Below are 20053 nucleotides of genomic sequence, written 5' to 3'. Positions count from 1 at the left end.
ATGTGTTTGTGCATGATTTTGTTTGAGACTGTAGGCTGCTATTGTAAAATAATGTAAATAATATAAATATTACAAAGTTAATAATCACCATTTATTGCAAATGCCACAAAATTCTATGGTGAAAACTGGATACTTCAGAAGATGCAGAAGTTTCAGAGTATGCTGCCTGCAATTGCTGTATGTTCATTAGACTGTTCAAACTTTTGGTCTCAAATGGTCTCAGATTCCATCAGACCAGAAAATAAAACTTAGGCAGCAAAGAACAACATTTGGTGCATCTTACAGGTGCATCATACATAACATACTTTCATATTATACATATGATGATAAATCCTTGGTCTGTTTGTTTCAATATTTTTTTAGGATTTGCCCCGCGACAGTAAAAAATCTAGACATAGTTTTGATTACAAGTTAAAAATCCTTCACAATCCTTTTTTCACTCTTAACTCCCCCCCCCTTTTTTTTTTCTGTACTCTTGTGGGTATTTTTATTCTAGTAAATGATAATAAGGTATTTCTAACAGTTCTCAAATTAATTGGTGGAATTGTAATTAGTTTATTAACTTCCAGTCTATGTCTTAAAACTCAGTGTTAAATATTATAATGTATGTGTTTTATATGTCTGAGATCACTAAATCTATTTTTGCCCAGCTTCAAGCATGCTATGCAGGTGGCTCTTGACAATTACTGGAGGAATAGCAGTGCTGTGTGTCTCTCTGAGGATCTTTCTCCCTTATTTCTGGGAAGATCTGATCAATTTCTTGAGGCAGAAGAGGTCAAAGGCAACAGTAAAAAAGTGGACAAAAAATGGAATTCACTCCATAATTGACCTTTTCATGCAGACAGTGGAAAAAAACCCCCACAAGCCATTCCTTATCTATGAAGGGACAGTGTACACTTACCAGGATGTGGGCAGGAGGAGTAACAGGTTAGCACAGGCCTTCCTACACTATGGGAATCTGAAAAAAGGTGACACTGTGGCCCTGCTGATGGGTAATGGACCTGACTTCATCCATGTCTGGTTTGGGCTGGCCAAGCTGGGCTTCATCGTGGCCTTTCTCAACACCAGTATCCACTCAAGATCTCTAGCGCGCTGCATTAACACGTTTAGTAAAAGCACTGGTCATAGGAGAAGGTAAGTTCTGTGTTGTGTTACACTTACTGCTCACTTTCCACTGTTTCCCGCTTTTATCAAAAATCAGAGCCCTTCAATGCTGCAGGCTCTTTATATACACACACTTAAAAGGAAGGAAGAAAAGGCAGGGGGAAAGTAAGGAAAGAGATAGTGTTGTCTAAAATGGAGAGTAAAGAGATTATGGTTAAATTTCAAGGGTATAAGCACAAAATAAGCCCCATGCAATTAATTAGTAGAATAAAAGTTTAAATCTGAAACTCTCCTAGTACTGTACAAGGCATCAGGAGCAATAATCAAGCATCAGCAAGAAAACAGCCTTGGGAGATACTTTGGCATAATTTCATTTCCATTTCTATTTATTGATTAATGTGGATTATATAAAACTTCACTGACTACAGGAAGACACAGATTCCCTCTGTAGTCATGATTTCCTCCAGCTCAAAATACCTGCATAAAAAATTATGTTACTTTGTAACAACTTTAAAGTAGTGATCCCAAGCTAGCATTGCTTGGAGCAAAGATTACAGCACAATGAGCTGCAGTTTTGTCCCTGTTCATGGCATATTATGCAATATTAGGCAATCTACTTCACTTTCTACTCCTGTTTTTCCATCTTTTATACAGGTTGGCAATACTACCATAATTCCATATGAACCTGTGAGAGTTTGTTATTTGGTGTGTGAACCAAGCTTGGAAACAAATGTGATTAAATTAAATCTTATGTCTTAGCATCACCAACAAAGTTCATGGTGTTTTACCAATTACAATTGAAGTCATATGAGAAATATGGGGAAATAAAACATCATGATGATTTTTTCACTGTCCAGCGAAAAATGCAGGTTAGCCCTCCTGTGGCTGCAGTGGGTTCACACAGTGGTATGATGTATAATCTCAGTGCTGGTAATCAGGTCTGTTGTTGCACTTATTTTAATATTAGCATGGATATGGTTTGTTTGTTTGTTTGTTTGTTTGTTTAACTTGGCAGATTGTTTGGAATTAATAGAGAAAGAATTTATTTTGAATCTCTTGGAAAATTATGTTGCTGTCTGGCTGATGAGCACCAGTTCTCCTTCCCAGCATGTTCACACTCTATCAGACAAACTAGACAAGGTGCCTGATAACCCCGTTCCATCTCATCTTAGAGCTGTCACTGACACAAGAAACACAGCTCTGTATATCTTCACATCGGGAAGTACAGGTGAGGATATGTACTAACAAAGTACAGCTAAACCTCTGAAAATTAAGGCAGTATATATTTAGCAACAAGACACAAAAAGACAGAACTTGAGTTTCTAAGCCAGGACAGAGAGGAATTAATTTATTTAGAAGCACAGTACACTTTAAACCATTTTTTGCCATGGCATAACAAGGGGGAAATTTCAGTTATTGAACTTCTACATAGATACTCCATGGCAAAAATTAATTTCTTGAATATAAAGCAAATAAAGTAAGTCTCTAAGAGTTGCTCAGAAAGGAAGAATGGTGGAAACTCTGCCTTTGATTCTGAAATGGGAGTTATTTCTAGAGTGGAAGAAATGGAGGTATCTATCCACTAGTCAATCCAAACAACTTTGCAGAAGTTATTTCTATTGCAAATAGAAGTTGAGAGACACCGTGGCTCTTCAGAAGTTTTCCCATTCTCACTTTCTGGCAAGGGAAACCTGTATGCAGAGTTGTCCTGCACACGCCTGTGAAGGGCATGGACTCCGTCCCCCAGACAAAACAGACAGGCATGGCAGGGGGTTGGGACTACATTATTTTTAAGGTCCCTTCCAACCCTAACCACTCTATAATTCTGTGATTGAATAGCTTTACATCCAGAAAGAGTGAAGGAGCTGAGAGACTAAGGAGATATACTCGTAAAACAGTGAAGGAAAGGACAAAGACTCAGAAGAGAAAATGCTCCTGTACATTCCCAACATAATTCTACTTACAGCAAAATTATTAATGCATGCAGTACATTTATAGTTATTTGCTCTTTTCCTCTGTCAGGTTTCCTAAAAGCTGCTATCATCACTCATCTAAGAACCCTGGCTGCCTCCTTAGTATTTACTCAGTGTGGTGCAGTTTCTCAGGATATTATGTACGTCACTCTCCCCTTGAACCACATCAGTGCTTCCCTTCTTGGCATCAGTGGATGCATTCAGCTAGGTAATATTTACCCTCTACTAAAGTTTCATTACTTGACAAGGCTGTAACATGTTACTATTAGATAAATAACTGCTTGGTATCTCAAATATTATGTTTATCAAAAAACTTCTGTAATTTTAGGTTTTTTATTATCTCTCCCATTTGCAAGCAGCATCTACGGTATATGCATAGTTTTTGAAGCTTAGAACAGACACTAATTGTTGTATAAATCTGACATAAAATGATTTAAGGTCTGTGTATTGTTAGCACCACTGCACATATTCTGTAGGTTTTATTCTGAAATCATATTTGTACCCTATGCCAAAAGTCAGTGAAGGCATTCACACAGGATCTGAGGCTTGATTTCTAGTGTCAGGAGGTAAAAATGCATTGTGGAGGCCTAACCTTCAGAATAAGATTGACTAAAAGTGTTGCGGAGTTTTTCAGTCTCTTATTTGAGTAATTCCTACAGAATTAGATTCATCATATTTAAGTGAAAAAAAGGAAGAAGGACAAACCCTCTCCTTCTAAATTCGATAATGGGAGTTATCTGTAGAGAGCTAACAATGAGGTATTTCCCAGGAATATCCTCCTTTTCTCTCCTTAGAGTCTTGCCCAGATACTGGGTTTTGGCATGCTAAGTGTGTAACTGGAGCATTTTAAAAGATATTTCAGTGTTTTGGTTATTCAGGAATGAGGCAGGCAATCACGCTGGCTTACAACAGCTGCTGACAAGGCTGCTTCTGCCTAACAGAAACACAAAGAGGATGGGAAAATGGGTGCATGAAGAAGTTTGAGGCTATGAATTGTCTTGGAACAGAAAATTTAGGGTAACAGCTTTCTTAGGTGTTCAGATAGAGACTTGGGAGTCTGGGATTTGAATCTTTTGAGGAGAATGAGGCTGAAGAGCTCTGAGGGGTTTCAAGATCGGGGAGGATCAGGCAAGCTGGGAACAAGTGGACTAGAAGGGATTCAAAACTTGGAAGGCCCTGGGAAGCCTCACATGGGACAAAGAGGACTTGGGCTAAAACAAAATTTTGAAAGGATAGAAACAGGGAAATTAATAAATTCTTGACTAACAACACTTAGGAAGGGATGGGGTGTCAGACATGAGAGGTGTAGAATGAGGTGGCTTTTGGAATGGAAAGCTCTGAAAGAATATCAGGGTCACAGAAACAAAAAAATGTTGATTCTCAGTTGTCCAGAAACAGAAAAAGGGGAGTGAAATGGAAACATCAAAGACTTACCCCATTTCCTTTCCACCACTTGTCACACAAATAGAGAAACTGTGAGCTACCATTTCCCCCATTTCAAGATATTTTTTCAGAGTTAAACCGGTTCATGATCTTGACAGAAACAGAATGTTTAGGCAGAATGTTTCTAATGGGAGATGGTTAAAAGATTTGCATCTGTTGCTTCTACTACTCTAAGTTTTTAGTTCTTATTCAGTAAAAGAAGAAGGGCTTAATTGTGCAAGTCACATTTAACAGACAGACCCTGCTGGAAATAGCTTACAATATATTTAATTAGATGAATTTTAAGAGGATGACTTTTTTTAATACAATAGTGGTAGAAGACAAACAATTTTTTTTAGAGTTTTTTTTAAAATTTCTTATTTGTTTTCATCACACAGGAGCAACCTGTGTTTTGAAGAAGAAATTTTCTGAGAGACAGTTTTGGAATGACTGTAGGAAATACAATGTTACCATGTTTTTGTATATTGGAGAACTCTGCCGCTACCTCTGCAACCAGCCCTGTGTAAGTTCTGTTTGCAAACGCAGTTTTAAGATATAGCAAATATGAAAGCCAGATAGATTCACCCATTTCTGAACAGTATAGTATTTTCAATATTTGAGAGTTTTTCCAGTGTATACAGAATTTACATCTTGTGTTCCTTGCTGTTAGCAATAGCAATGAAGTTTTTATCAGCAAATGAAGTGGTGACAAAGGAACAAGCCTTGCAGGATAGGACACTTACACCCTGACACTCTCAGAAGTGCCTCTGCAGAGCCAAGCTTGTTGGCTTTTCATCTGAGTGACCAGCAAGTCACAGGAAGAAGGTGTAAGCTGTAAAAGCTTAATCCTACTTGATGACCAAACAAGAGTTCAAACCAGATTAAATGATTAAACTATTTCAGTGCTCTGTTCCAAAGCAGTTAGTTATCAAGAGAGGACTATTATGTTCAGCATTTAATGGATGATAATTAATTTTTAACTTTGAAACTGATGAATGAGGTTTTTATTAGTTTAAATCCTTTTCTTAGAAGTCCCCCAAAGGCACATTCTGTTCCATGCCTCTATATATGATGATAGATATATCTGTATAAAGCCAAAGTAGTCGTAGTGTGGTGCAACATCTTGGTCCTCACTGGGATAACAGTTCTAAAGATCATGATAGCTAAATCATGATCAGGTTTAGAACAAAGTCAAATGTCACCAAACAGTGACGAGTAAGTCTGAAAATATTGGTTAAGATGCAACTCTCATTTCTCAGTGACAGTGGGAAAGCTTGGTTAATTTTTTTAAATTTTATGCTTGTGAGTTAGGATATTGCTGAAGGGAGGTGACAAGAAATACTTCTGCCTACCTCAGAAAACATCATGTACAAGCACAAAGTTCAAATGGTCTCCAATGACATTGATCAGAGATTGACGCAAGGACTAGCAGGTTTGCACAGAATCTTATTATTGGGTAGGAGAGGGATCAAAGACAAGAAGTATTCAAGGGTAGAAGACAGGACAGCTGTTGGCCAGAACCCAAGCCTGTACCAACATTGTATCAGTAGTCCATGGATCAAAAAAATCACAAAGGAATAATTAGCTAGGCTAAACCAGTTACGTAAAGATTTCTCCTGCAAGAAAAAGCAATAGACAACTTTCTTTTCTTGACTCAATAACAAAAATTTAATAGAGAAGAAATAGATGGAACTGGTAAGATGGAAAAACAGAAATGGCGTAGATGAGTTAAGGAAGGTGAGGCTGCTAACAGAAGTGTATCAGGTACATCAGGAGCTCTGTCAAGATCACATATTTTACTAGACTATGACCACATATAACATACAACCAGATGTTATATACATATCTAACATGCAACCTTCACCTATAACCTCTGCTGTACCACACAGATTCTTCTACCCCGAAAGAAATCCATGCAGGCTAATAGGTCTGGTATGGCTCATGACAAGGGCTGAACATGAGGGACCTGTTGCAGTATGCTCTACAACATACACAGGGTGTCTGTCCTTCCCTCCTTTCACTGAGCATGCCCAGGTCTCACAAATTGAGAAAGAACAAGGATTTAGAAACTAGGAGACACTCAGGGATTTCTTGGTGTGGACAGAAACTCTGTGACTAGTTATAGCTACTCCAAGATAGCCAGCCTCATGTACTTATCAGAAGTAAATATTAAGCCCATAGAAGATAACAAAATAATGAGAAAGAATGTCCATGAGTGTTTTTAAAGGAGACCATGTAACTTTTAAATAAAGACATTTAAATTCAAAGTAGTTCAGGGAAATACTGCAGATTGTTGTACCAGGCAAGAACCAAGGTAAGAATAACAGCTTCAGCTATAGCTTGTAATCTCTCAAATTCTTGAGTTTTACTTCAAGTCTTACAGTATCACAAAATATATTGGGGAAAAAACCAAAACCCATCATTTCACCCTAAAGACAAAATGCTGAAGAGGAGACAACATTACACATGAAGGAAGTCTCCCAGTCAGCCTCCCCGCTGGTTTATATTTGGGTTGGATTACAAACATGTGATCAAAACACTTATTTCTTCAGATTTACCATTAAATTTGCAAAAGAAAACACATCTGATTAGGCAGAAGCAGGGAATATCAAACTGCTGTTTGACTCCTGTGTTTAACAAGTGAGGTTTAGTCTGCATTACAGTTGATCCTATAGTGGCAAATAATTAACCACCATAAAATGCAGTTCTGGATCAAATGAAGTTCTCTGTTAATACATAGTTCGCAAAACAATTTTATGTGAACATTTTTGAAAGTCAACAATTTGAAACTCAGTGTAATGACAAGTGTAATAACAAGGCAAAGTTCCATCTTTTAAATACCTTAATATTATTTAGAAATCAAACGTAATTTTACAGTTTTAAAGATTAGAATAACACTGCAACAAAACCAAAATGCATTTATTTGGCTTGAAGAAACAATTCTTGTTGACCTGAAATAAGTTTCTTTTCTGTTGACATTCAGCAATAACAGTAACTTAATTACTCAATCCTAACTATACCTCCAAAAAAGTGAGGGCTTTTAAGTTGTGACTACAGTCCTATAGATACGGTGCTGAGTAGTCTGCTCCTATGCAGAAAGCACTTACATGAGTAAACTTTTGAATAGTTTACCACAATAATTACATCATTGACCTGTAACAATAACAGATTAGCAACTACATTTTGACTGCAGATTTAATTATTATCTTTTGGTGAATCTGGATTCAAGATTAAAATTGAACCTAATCATATGAGATATTTTTAACAGCTTTGAGTTATTCTTGAACTCGCTTTTTCAGGTTCCATAAGGAACACAGCAGATGTGCTAAATTTTCTACTAAGTATCATTACAAAAAGAATCGACCATTGTGTATCAGAAATGTTATAAGGCACAATTTTGTTGATACAGGAAAACCTCTTTTTGGTGGGAAAGGAACTTCCATTCTATAGGTAATGTTGCCTCCTTAAAACCTATTTATTTACAGCTAAAATCTTTTAAACTTTGTAATATGCATCCTAGTTACGGAGTTCATAAGTGAAAATTCAAAGAATGACAGAAATAAAGTTTTCATCCTGCAAAACCCCCTCAACCTCAGACTAAATCTTCTTACGCTTTTTTGTGTGATTTATAAAAAAACACTGTTCTGTGAAGTATTTTAGTCAAGGTGGCAGTTCATAAATGAAAATTGTTCTGTTAGAAAATCTAAGATCAATTTTAGGTACTTAGGCCCAGTTTTCTCAGCTACAGAATGATTGTTTTTGTCTGTTCACAGAAAGAGGAGGACAGAGTTCATGAAGTGTGCATTGCTCTTGGAAATGGTATCAGACCTTCTGTACAGAAAAAACTTCCGATGAGGTTTGGCCCAAATAAAAAAATTGAATTCTACGGGTCCACAGAAGGAAGTCTTAGTTTCCTGAACTACAGTAATAAAATAGGAGCTCTGGGCTGTGCTGGCATCTTCTCAAAGGTAAGGGTTGTCAAATCAAGAAACCAATCAACCAATTAAACCATACAATAATTAAAGCATTCAATAATTTAAAAAAAAAATTAAAAGGCATGTGAAAGGCAGAAATTATAAAGAACAGGAAGGAAAGAACTGCTTCCTTCTTTCCAGATACAATAGAATTTGTTTCATGAAAACAGAAACCTTATTCTTAGCCCCTACCTTGGCTCTATTCTCTGTACATTTTGAAGGCACAATAAATATACACAGTGAGTACATAGAAGCCTGCGTACCCAACTTTTTCTGCAGAATATATTAAAAAACCCCAAACTGACTGTGTAGAAGTGACTATTCACAGTATTGATTATGATGATTTTTGTTAAAGTTTACTCATCATCCTGAAAATCCTCATGTATTAAATGTTGAGGCCAGAAAATAGTTTCGTTTTGACTTCTGGTATGAATCAGGAGATGGATATTCCAAAGCAAACTTACACAAATTTGCTCTTTGACTTCATCTCCACTCACACTTTCTTTGAAATAAGGTTAGTAAAACAAAACAAAACAAAACAAAACAAAACAAAACAAATTCTCATCAAATAAAGGGGAAAAATATTAATCTCAAAATATCTAAGATATAAATTTACATATACAACCACTCCTGAAACTCTGTGTTTCTACCGTAAAAAACACCGACTGTCTCAAATGCTTTTCCAATTTGTACAGTTTCTGTGAATCATGAATCCTATACTACAATGAAATACTATTCAAACAATTCTAAAGATTCAGATCAATTAAGATCAATAACAGATTAACGACTTGCAAATGATTTCTGCTTTTAATCTGAGATGCCAAAAAAGCTTTGGCATGCCCATAACAACTCTGCAAAACTTTCAATCTTCTAGCAATCTTAACCACGTGGATGGATGAGGCAGAAAAGACTAATTAAGCGATTAAGTTGTAAATTTCCACTTGCATCTGTGTGGAGTAATGATTGATATGTCTGTAAACTTATTTTGGATTTTTTTTTTCTGTCAGAGAATCATCTTGATTTGCGTTCTAGTGGTATTAAGCCTCTACTTAGAAATGGATGGTAGTTTTAAAGCAAAATTGACAATTTGATCAAATGCACTTTGTCCTTCATATAAATGATTTGAATCTGACCATACTCAAGACAATGGGCTTCTTTTTATCAATAAAGGAAATTAACACTTATCTGTATATTTATATTTAGTGTTGCTTATCATGATATAAACACTTTTTGACAAATCTATCTTAGAATACTGTCAGTTTATTTCAGGTTGTCTCAAAAGTCAAAAGGGACTATTCATTCATTCAAAGCAAATTTTATCAAAGCTAGAAAGTGAGCAAGAAAGAGATGTTTTTAACTGTGCATATGTGCTTTTTTTTTTTTTTTTAGTTTCTACATTCTTTTGAGTTATTGAAATATGATGTCTGGAAACAAGAAGTTATAAAAGATGGAAATGGAAGGTGTAAAAAAGCACCCATAGGTAAGGAAAAAACATTAGCTATCTATTACTAACGGATAACTCAATTTAGATGAAGATACTTCTGTGAGCAACAGATTTTTGACACACACCTAGAACTTAAAAATGACATTGGAAAATAGTTCCAAACAGGGATATGTTGCTACTATTTACAACAATAAGTCCAAGTATTTATAAAATAATAAAAAAAAATTACAATAATATAAGAACATTAGTAATATTCAAGGCCCATAATATTTTTATTTTCACTTGAGAAAAACTTGTTCCTATTCCCAGAAAAATCAGATTCATAGAGTTTCTTTAAAACAAAAACAAAAACAAAAACAAAACTAACAAACCACAATAAACAAAAAACAAAACAAACAAACAAACAAAATCCTACCATGGATAGAGTAATTCCCAGATATGCTGTGCTCTGTGGCCAGATGTTTAAAGATGCTTTCTAAATTTCAGATTTAAAATTTTGAGGAAGAACTGTACAATTTCAAATTATGGTTCATATTTTTATATTTAGTAACAAAAATAGATTTATCTATTTTGTATCTAGAGTTTCAGACTTTCCAAACTTCTACTTAAAATGGAATACACCACCTCAAAGAGCTGAAGCTCCCAGACTGAAAATAAGGTAGCCTCCTAGCTGAGAATATCTCTGAGAAAAATCCTGAAAAATGACTCTCACGAAAGACAGCACTGCAATCAGTAAAGTCACATCAAATATTCATGTGTCTGTGACACATGCATGAATCCATCGTGTTAAAATTAACAGTTCTGGGGAAAAGGAATTTAACATCACTAGTTTTAGTAGGTAGATTTAACTACCATAGAGATAAAATTCCTGAAGGTAGAAGAGAGACTTGTACAGATCACCTAAATTATAATAGGTCGTGATAATCTCAGATCTTAACGACATATAGTAGGTACTGGTCATCAAATCAGTAATTATTACGGTTAATATAATATAATATAATATAATATAATATAATATAATATAATAATATAATATAATATAATATAATATAATATAATATAATATAATATAATATAATATAATATAATATAATATAATATAATATAATTAATATAACATATTCTGGTAATAGTACTGGAAAAAAGTATCAATCATCTGGTATTTCTGACAATACATGATTTGCTGATAATATTAAAATCAAAAGAAATATTTATGCTTTTTTCTTGAAAAGAGCTTGCTTCCTCACTAAAGTTACATTAGAAACTGGACAAAAAATTACTGGTTTCTCAGTGAAATTGGTAAAATTCCCAGTTTCATGACAAGACTAGAAAAATTTTGCAGGTTGTTAAATATTTTTTAAATAATTCTTAAGCTGTCACTTGCTGCGATGTGAGACTGTAATGACAGTATATACACAAACTGGATTAGAGGATCCTCCTGTAAAATTGACTTTGGGTTAGAGCAATTTCTTTTTTATATTCAACATTTTTGTTTGGTTGTTCTTTTGTTATAAATTATATATCGTACTTGCAGCAATGCCAGCTTCTCTTCTGAAAAATAGTATGAGCTTTCATTCCATTTTCCACATTGAGTGTTCAAAAAAATGAAGAAGATTTAATTTAAGAGGCAGAAACACAGCAATGAAGAGAACTATTTGTTTGAAAACATCTCCTTACATCTGCTGAAGGAGTAAAATAAAAGTCTTTTGAAGATGGAATTATCTTTTAGCCTCAGGAACACACTGAGAATAAAGCCAGTACTTATCATAGATAGAGAATAATTAAAAAAAACATGTTTAAAGGGTATTTTGAATCCATTCCAGTGAAGTCAATGGAAGTTTTCCCTTGTTACAAATTGGACTTAGACAGGCAGCAACAAGGAGTGATGCCCAGTAGGGATGTGCTTCAGACCCCAGGGACTCCTTGATGGCCAGGGGCCCAGACACGCTGTGGCTTAAAACTTGTTTTCTCACAACAGCACACCAGTGCTAGGGCAGTAGCATTCCTATCCCCTGGAAAATTTCAAAGCACAAGATCTTAGGTACTATATATTTTGCCTCTGCATGTATTGTTTGACTACCATCACCCTTTTCAAATGCCAGACTGACATCCTTTCAATGGGTAAATGCTTTTTACCAGATAAGTGATGTGCAATACACTCGAAAAATCTCTTCCCTGTGGTCCAGATTTTTGGAAGAGAAGGAAGTAAAATCATGCTCCCTTTTCAACTCACCCATTTCTTCTTCTCTGGAAATAGCTAAGGAAATGTAGCAATAAGACGTACAGAACAGATGTGGCTTTACTTAGGATTTTAAATATGATAATTTATGCTCTTAGTAGCTCACTCTATATATGTTTACTTGCATCCCCTTCTCATGGCCTGCCGGTAAACCTGGTCTTCTGGTTCTTCAAGTTACTGAGAATACCCCATTTTCTGGATATGTTGGAAATAAAGAAGCCTCAGAGAAGAAACTCCTGAGTGTATCTTGACACAGGGGACCTCCTAGAGATGGATGAGGATGGGTTCCTCTACTTCACTGACCGTGTGGGAGACATTTTCAGGTATAGCAAAAAGTTAAGGTAAATCCAGGGAACTTGGAAGAAATCACACATACATAGGACTGAATGACAAAGGTCAGACTCAAACCTGATGAATGTCAACTTTGTTTAAACGAAACCACTAAGGATAGAATTCAAGTCCACCAAAGTTCACTCCAACACAGTAGAATTTTTCAAGTTTGGCACTTCTTTTATAGCTGGCATCTCAAATGAGATGGTACTAAAGAAGAGGATTTGTCTGTCTGTCTACATTCTTCAGTTAAGAATGTATGTAGCTCACATTAAAAGTAGTCCTCCATCATATATAGAATAAAAAATGTGCACCTTAACATCTATATTAATATAAGAAATATTTTCAACAGGTGTAAAGGAGAAAATGTTGCACTTTAGAAGTTGCAGAGATCATTGGTATGATGGATTTTGTCTAAGAAGTTATTGTTTATGGTGTAAGCGTAAAAAGTAAGACACTCCCTATAGTTTAAGAGTATAAAATGAAGAAAGTAATTTCTTACTGTAGTTTTTCTGTTCTTGCAACTTCATGCACAAATACATGTAAGGATGCAAGTGGTCTCAGCTTGGCAATTCAGGCTTTTCTACAGTTTATATAAATTTCAGTTTCAGCAAAACACTGTATTTAACAAACATGATGTGTTGAAATTTTGTAATGAATGGAAGAAACATTGAGATAAATGAAAAATTTACCTCACATAAGTGATAGATACAAAGTTCAAACTACGCAAGACTTCTCTTAGGCTACAGACTTTCATCTGAAAAATGGTAAAATAGAGTATATTAAAAGATAATGTTTGAAATTGTTACCTTATGAATACTGTCCAAAAACATATATATTTTTTCATAATTGGAATGTTCTCAATCATATATGATGCTTCATAAAAATATACAATACCATGCTGAAAAGTTGTGGGAAACCAAATTACAAAATTGGAAAATACCTCAGAAGATGCAGCCATTGAAGGAACAGGTTGAGAAAGAAAAACTTTTTGTGGTGCTGAGTAACTGTTCATCATTTCCTTTGAAGGAAAACAAAGTCTAGTATTAAAAGAAAATAGTCTCATGAGGAAGAAGCTGTCAAGAGACAGCACTGAGAGATGGGAAACACAATGGGTTCAAAGAAAGAGGATCCATAAAAATAAAGTTAAGAGGGCATAATCTGAATGGCTGATCAGCAGGTGGCAGTCATGCAGTGCATGCAAATAAAATGGTAGTTGAATGTTCGAAGCATCTCTCATTATCATCTACAGTTGGAGCTGACAGGAGGTCCTTGAAAGGATTATTGCTACCTCAGGCAGCAAATAGCACATTAAAAATGCGTCAAGATTCACATCAATTTCTGGTTGTAATGTCAATAAAATCTAGATAGCACAGTCTATCATATTTCTATATTGACTTGAGTCACAAATATCACCAAAACAAAATTTACAGCATATCACCAATTCAGTAACTGCCCATATTTTTTCTCTCCAGTGCCTTTAGGCACATCTCAAGGCTACTCTTTTTTTCTGAACAGGTTTAAATGAGGCAGCTGACTTATTCCAACTATATTTTCTTCACTTAGAATTTTTACTTGCTTTTCCATAAATAGAATGCAGGAACTATGTCTGGTATATGTTTTTGAAAAGGGTTTTTTTTCTGTTTGCATGTCAAACATAATTTGACACGTGTAATTTACTAGGAGTCACTTACCCTTTTTGTCATAAATTTGCCTGTGGAATAGACACACTCACTCAACCTTAGCACTGCCTGAACAGGGTACAATAGGCATTTAACATTATATAGAGCAAGTACAATCTCACATGTGTCTATGTCCATCTATTGCATTAGTCTGTGTGAGTGCATTGAGGTGGTTTGGTTTTGTTGTTGTTGTTTTTTGTTTGTTTGTTTTAATGGTCCCTCTGTTTTGATTAGGCCATTATGTTACCAGTGTTCAGGTAGGTAAAAAAAAACTAGCAGGCAGTTTCTAGCTACAGAAAGTTCCTAATAAAAAGATATCAGTGACATATTTTTAATTGAATATACCCACTGAAAGTAATGTTTAAAGTCTTCCAATGCCATGTATAGTAAATAAAATATCATATACCTTATCAATAAAATATAATATACTTTATAGTCAATGATGTCTGAGAAAACAGGACAGATATTTCACAATATTAATTTATTTATTCTGACTAATACCAAATCCCCCCCAAATGTTATAAAACATTCACATACACTCACACTTGTAATTTTTCAATTTTTTAGATTATGAAGGAAGAACAGGGATGGCAGCTATTGTGTTTAAACATTACCACGCCTTTAATGGAGAAAGAATTTATAAGCATGTTGAGGACTTCCTTCCAAGTTATGCCAAGCCACGCTTTGTGAGAATCATGGTAAGACAATCAGCTGTCTCCCACTTGTTTTTATCTTCTGTCTCACTTGAAAATTGGTCTCTTCAATCTGATATTGCAGAATGCATTTTACAAACAGTTTCAATAATTGAAAACAAAAGGTAGTAGTAGCCTAAATTACTGTTTCTATGATTGTTATTATGATGAACTTTAGCAAATGTATGATGCATTAAACTTCTATTTTGCTTTAAGAATCCATCCATACCTAAGAATCCTAGATGGGATTAATAACCTGGCTGTTGGATTTTGCTTCGAAGTTCTTTACCTAGTGTTTTCTTCTAGTCAGTAGAAGACTAAGCAAACGTGTAGTCTTCTTACTCGTAAGAGTGTGTTCTTATAAAAGGGTGACATGATCCATTTCAAACCTTTTCCTGATGTGGTTGTTCTTGAAGTGATTCTTATTCACTGTTACTGACAACGCATCAAAGAATTATCAGGTTATTTATAGTAGATGGTAAAATAAAAGTTTAATGGAGAAGATTTCCCAATATGCAAATTAAAATGCATTCACATGTTTTAAAATACAAAAGCAGAACTGGGATACAATCCTTCTTTAACATCCACTTTAAAAGTGCAAGGATTACGACTGCAAGGCTGATCTGCAAACAGGCAGGAGAGCATGGACTGCAAAGGGTAGGAAAGGGCTCCACATTACATCATTTGAAAGTTTGTAGCTCACAGTTTTCTACTGTTAAGGGATGCTGAGAGGCATTTGGCAGTCTTACCTTTCCTTAAATATTGACAAATTGTCTAAAAGGCACAAATACAAGAATTTAGAGTATGAGGAAACCAATTTTTCACTGACAGATTACTGTACTAAGTAAATGTACCTTCACATGCAGTAAGCATAGGTTATACTATCTATGGTGCTTCAGGATGTAAGTTGTAAAAATTCTCTCCACCCGCCTCAGGGGGCTTGAGCTAACTCAGTTATTAGAAGGCTTTGGAGGGAATTTTACCAAGGACAAGATAAAGATATCAGAAGAGGCCCTTTCCCCAGGACCTTTGTCCCAGGCGTTTATTCTTCGAAATTCCAGGGGGGAAAGAGAGAGAACAAGGAAGGGTGAGGCATCATATAGCCCCCTGCTCAGGGAAAAGATAGTTGAACCACAGCCAATGGGGGCAGAGAAAGAAGGAGGGGTTATTCTGTGGTAAGGAAACTCCAGGGGGTCAGAAGGGAGAAACCATTCCCCTAGAGAATTACAACAATTCCCCCTTTTTTGTCTAACAAAGTTACAAGAAAAAATTAGATTCATTTTGACAAGGGATGTGAGCTTTCCCACCACTTAAAATTGGTGGGGAAGTCAGACTGCTTTAGGTTTGCCAGCTCTATGTGGTTGACTTCCGAGGTAGAAAGTATGAGGCCGTTGATAGCCTTGAAAACCAAATGATGTAGAATCCCGAACGCAATTGTTACAAGGAAAAGAATAACAAGAAATAACAAAATTGTTTTAACTATAGAAATCAACCACCCTGTGACTCCCCAGCCCTTGAACAGTTCTTTGAACCAAACCTCAGATTCTTGTTTCACTTGTCCAATCAAGCTGTTTATGCTCCGAAGGGCAGGACAGACATCTGGAGCCTTCGAGGTCAGGTTCAAGCAACAGAGTCCTTCAAATTCCTGGCATTCATGTCCATGCAGGAGCAAGAGGAAGTCAATAGCAGCACGGTTCTGGAGTGTGGCCTGTCTGGTAATTATCTCGTCTTCTAGGAGAGAGCTGATGGCGGTGGATGTCAAATTTGGCCTGTTTGACCACTCAGCGCTCTAGATGGTCCAATTCACCTAGAGCTTTGGCTGCTGTGACCCATGGAAGGAACAGGGACACAGCAACTCTTTTTGACTTAGCCCAATGAAAAGTTTCTGAGTTACAACTTGGGTCCAATTTGTCAGCACTCCTCTTCTGAATTTTGGTTGCTGATTTGTTTTTGTGGGTCCATTCACCAATTAGAGTTTGATTGGGTGTCAATATGGAAAACCGCCCTACGGTACATGGCCCTCTTAGAAGTCGAGATGGAATTCCTGCCCACGCCCAATCCCCACAAATCAAGAACAATCCCTTAGGGAGGCTTTTGGGACTTGAGTGAGATGGGTTGTCAGCTGCAATATGGCTTATATTATGACACCATCTCTTTGCAGTGAACTCCCCACGATATTGTCTTATATAGTGATACTCGTCATTGTTATGAGGTCTTGGAACAACAGAGAAATGTATGCAGTAGGATGCAGGGGAGGAACCCAATAACTCTATCTCTTGGGGTTCCTGAGCTACCTTGGGCGCACTTTACAGCCACTCCTCTAAGGGGTTCACGATCACCACAGCTTGCTGCTGGTGATCATTGTGTGGTCGGGGGATGCGTGATACTGGAATTTCATTGGACTTATATTTGTCCAAACCCGCTGGAAATTCTCTGGCCTGCAATGAAATTCCTACCAGACAGGTAGACATAGGATTCTCTGCTGCTGCAGTGGACAAACATATGCTTTCCTGCTGAAGTGTTTGTGCCAGGGTCACCCGGACGTTTTAATGCGGCTGAGGCACAATCCATGCTGTTACCAGATTGTTTAGCATTAGCAAGGTGGCCACTTGGATGGGGTTCATCACAGGGTTTAGTGTGAGGTAGGTTTTCTCTACAAGGGAAACACAAACATTTTTAAAACATGTAAAAGTTTCTGTTTCTGCTAGAAGGAATCCACACCTAGGAAGATTCTTTTTCCTTCATCCAGCGGCATCTTCTCTTTGCAGCAGCGGCTAGTTGCCTCTCATCCCCTTCTGCTGGAGCTGGATTTTTGGGGACAAAAGGTTTCACTCACTTCTGTGGAATTCACCAAGGGCCTGAGGGAGAAGCCATGCATGCATAGCCACAACCCCAGGTCACGAGCTCATAGGCACCCTTGGTTTCCCAAGTTTTGGGGTCCCTAATCAAGACCGGTGGACACTGAGACAATTTGAACTGATTGCCACTGTTAAAATGACGTACCACAGGTGGATTCATGTTTTCAAATGAACAGTTCAGAAAACTGATGGTAAACAAGGCTTTGCAGAGCTTCTGCTGCAGAGACATCCATGCAGTTGAACCGCTCTGTCTTGCCAAGACCTGCTTGAGCATCTGGTGTGTATGCTCAACCACAGCTTGACCTGTGGGGGAGTAAGGAATGACAGTTTTACGTTCCACTCCCCATTGCTGGATGAATTCCAGGAACTCCTTGGACACATACTCTAGGCCGTTATCAGTTTTGATTTCTTTTGGAGTCCCCAGCACTGAAAAAGCCTACACTAGGTGCTGCTTGGCATGAGCAGACTTTTCTCCTGCACGTGCAGAGGCATAGACTGTGCCTAAATATGTGTCAATGCTCACATGAACATATTTGAGGCGACTGAAACTAGGAATGTGTGTGATGTCTGTCTGCCACACTTCACAACTGCCAAGGCCCCGAGGGTTAACCCCCATGCCCATTGGTGATATGGCCTGGAGTCAGCAATTGGGACAGGTGGCCACAATGGCTCGAGCCTGACTCTGTGTTAGCCAAAACTGATGGATCAGACCTGGCACATTTTGATGGTATTGTTGGTGACTCAGCTTTGCCTGTTGGAGGATGTCAGGGAGACGTGCCTTTTCAACTGGAGCAGCAATGATGTCTGTAGTGCGATTTCCTTCTGCAATTTCACCTGGCAAATCAGTGTGTGACCTTACATGCATCACGTAGAACGGATGTTCTTGATGAGAGACTAAAAATTAGCCTTGAAAGCAACCTGAAGAGATGCACATTCTCTATTTCTTTGAGCACGGCCTGCTCTGCTCTGGACACTACCCCCGCCACGTAAGCAGAGTCGGTCACCAAGTTAATTGGCTCCAAGAACTTCTCAAAAGCTCTTACCATGGCAGCCAGTTCAGCCACTTGGGGTGATCCCTCCACTAACTCAACATCAGCTTCCCAAAGCTGCGTTCGCGGATTTCTCCAAGTCATCACCGACTTGTGAAAGCCCCAGTTGCCTCCGTGTACATCTCCGTATGAGAGATATGAGTGGTCTCCGACTCCTCTTCTCACGAGGAATGAGGTGGAATTCCTCATTGAACAACTTGTGGGATGGGGCATGGACTGGAATCTGTCTGCTGTAGCTGTCCAGAGATAATTGGAGACTGGCATTGCCCTGGAGCAAATGCTCAAACATCTCTTTCTTTGGTCATTCTCTCAGGAGAGCTCTTTCCCTCCTCAGAGAGTTTGACTGGGAGGTGCATACATGTAAAATCACAACCTGCCAATTCACACAGTCTCACCCTGGCCTTCCGAATCAGCTGAGCTATCAATTCTTGTGACTCTGTGATGGTCGTGGATCTTTGGTGAGAGAGGAAGACCCTCTCTATGATCAAGAATGAATCTTTCTGCCCTTCAATCTATTGGAAAATCAAACCATGCAAATGTAGCAGCTTTCCTAGAACAATGAAATGGAAAGGCATGTTTGGCTCACGCCAATGAGTCTGTCCCTCTGACAAGGTCTTCTGTACCTTTTCAATTGCCGTCTTTGCCTCTGGGGTCAGTTCCCTGGGAGAAACCAGCTCCCTCTCTCCCTTCAGTAATTTGAAGAGTGAGGCTAGATCCTCATTTGTGAGGTCTAGGACGGGTCTTACCCAATTCAAAGACTCAGACAAGGAGTGGAGATCTGCTAGGGTTTTAGGATTGCAGTCAGTTTCCAGTTTCTGCGGAACAATGATTCTTGCAGTGATTTCCAAACCCAGGTATTTCCAAGGTGGCATCATTTGAACTTTGTCTTCCTGCAACTGAAATCCAGCAGAGGTTAAAACCTTAACCACTAGGTCAAGCGTGTGTTGGAGTATTGAGTCACTGGGGGCACACACAAGCAGATCATCTACATTATGCAATATGATAGCGTCATTTCTCTCAGCACGCACTGGAGACATCAATGAGGCTACAAATTGTTGACATATAAAAGGACTCACTTTAAAACCTTGAGGTAAAACTTTCCAATGATAGCGTTTCATTGGTGCTTCTCTGTTAATAGAAGGAACTGAGAATGCAAACCTTGGGGCCTCTTCTGAGTGTAAAGGAATTCGGAAAAAACAGTCTTTGATATCTAGGACAGCCAATTTCCAATCTCGAGGAAGCATAGTTGGAGTAGGCATCCCTAGTTGGAGTGATCCCATGTCCTC

At 37.5% G+C, this 20053-nt stretch overlaps 1 pseudogene; it reads left to right on the top strand.

The window, feature by feature from the left end:
• The first annotated feature begins 658 nt into the window (after nt 1-658).
• Nucleotides 659-16595, top strand: LOC136288736 (long-chain fatty acid transport protein 6-like; annotated as a pseudogene).
• Nucleotides 16596-20053: the final 3458 nt, after the last annotated feature.

The sequence above is a fragment of the Chamaea fasciata genome, unplaced genomic scaffold (genome assembly GCF_029207755.1).
Source record: "Chamaea fasciata isolate MVZ Bird 193981 ecotype frontalis unplaced genomic scaffold, bChaFas1.0.hap1 SCAF_4, whole genome shotgun sequence".
Lineage (NCBI taxonomy): Eukaryota > Metazoa > Chordata > Aves > Passeriformes > Sylviidae > Chamaea > Chamaea fasciata.
The sequence above is the reverse complement of the archived record's forward strand: the minus strand, read 5'-3'. Positions and strand labels throughout refer to the sequence as shown.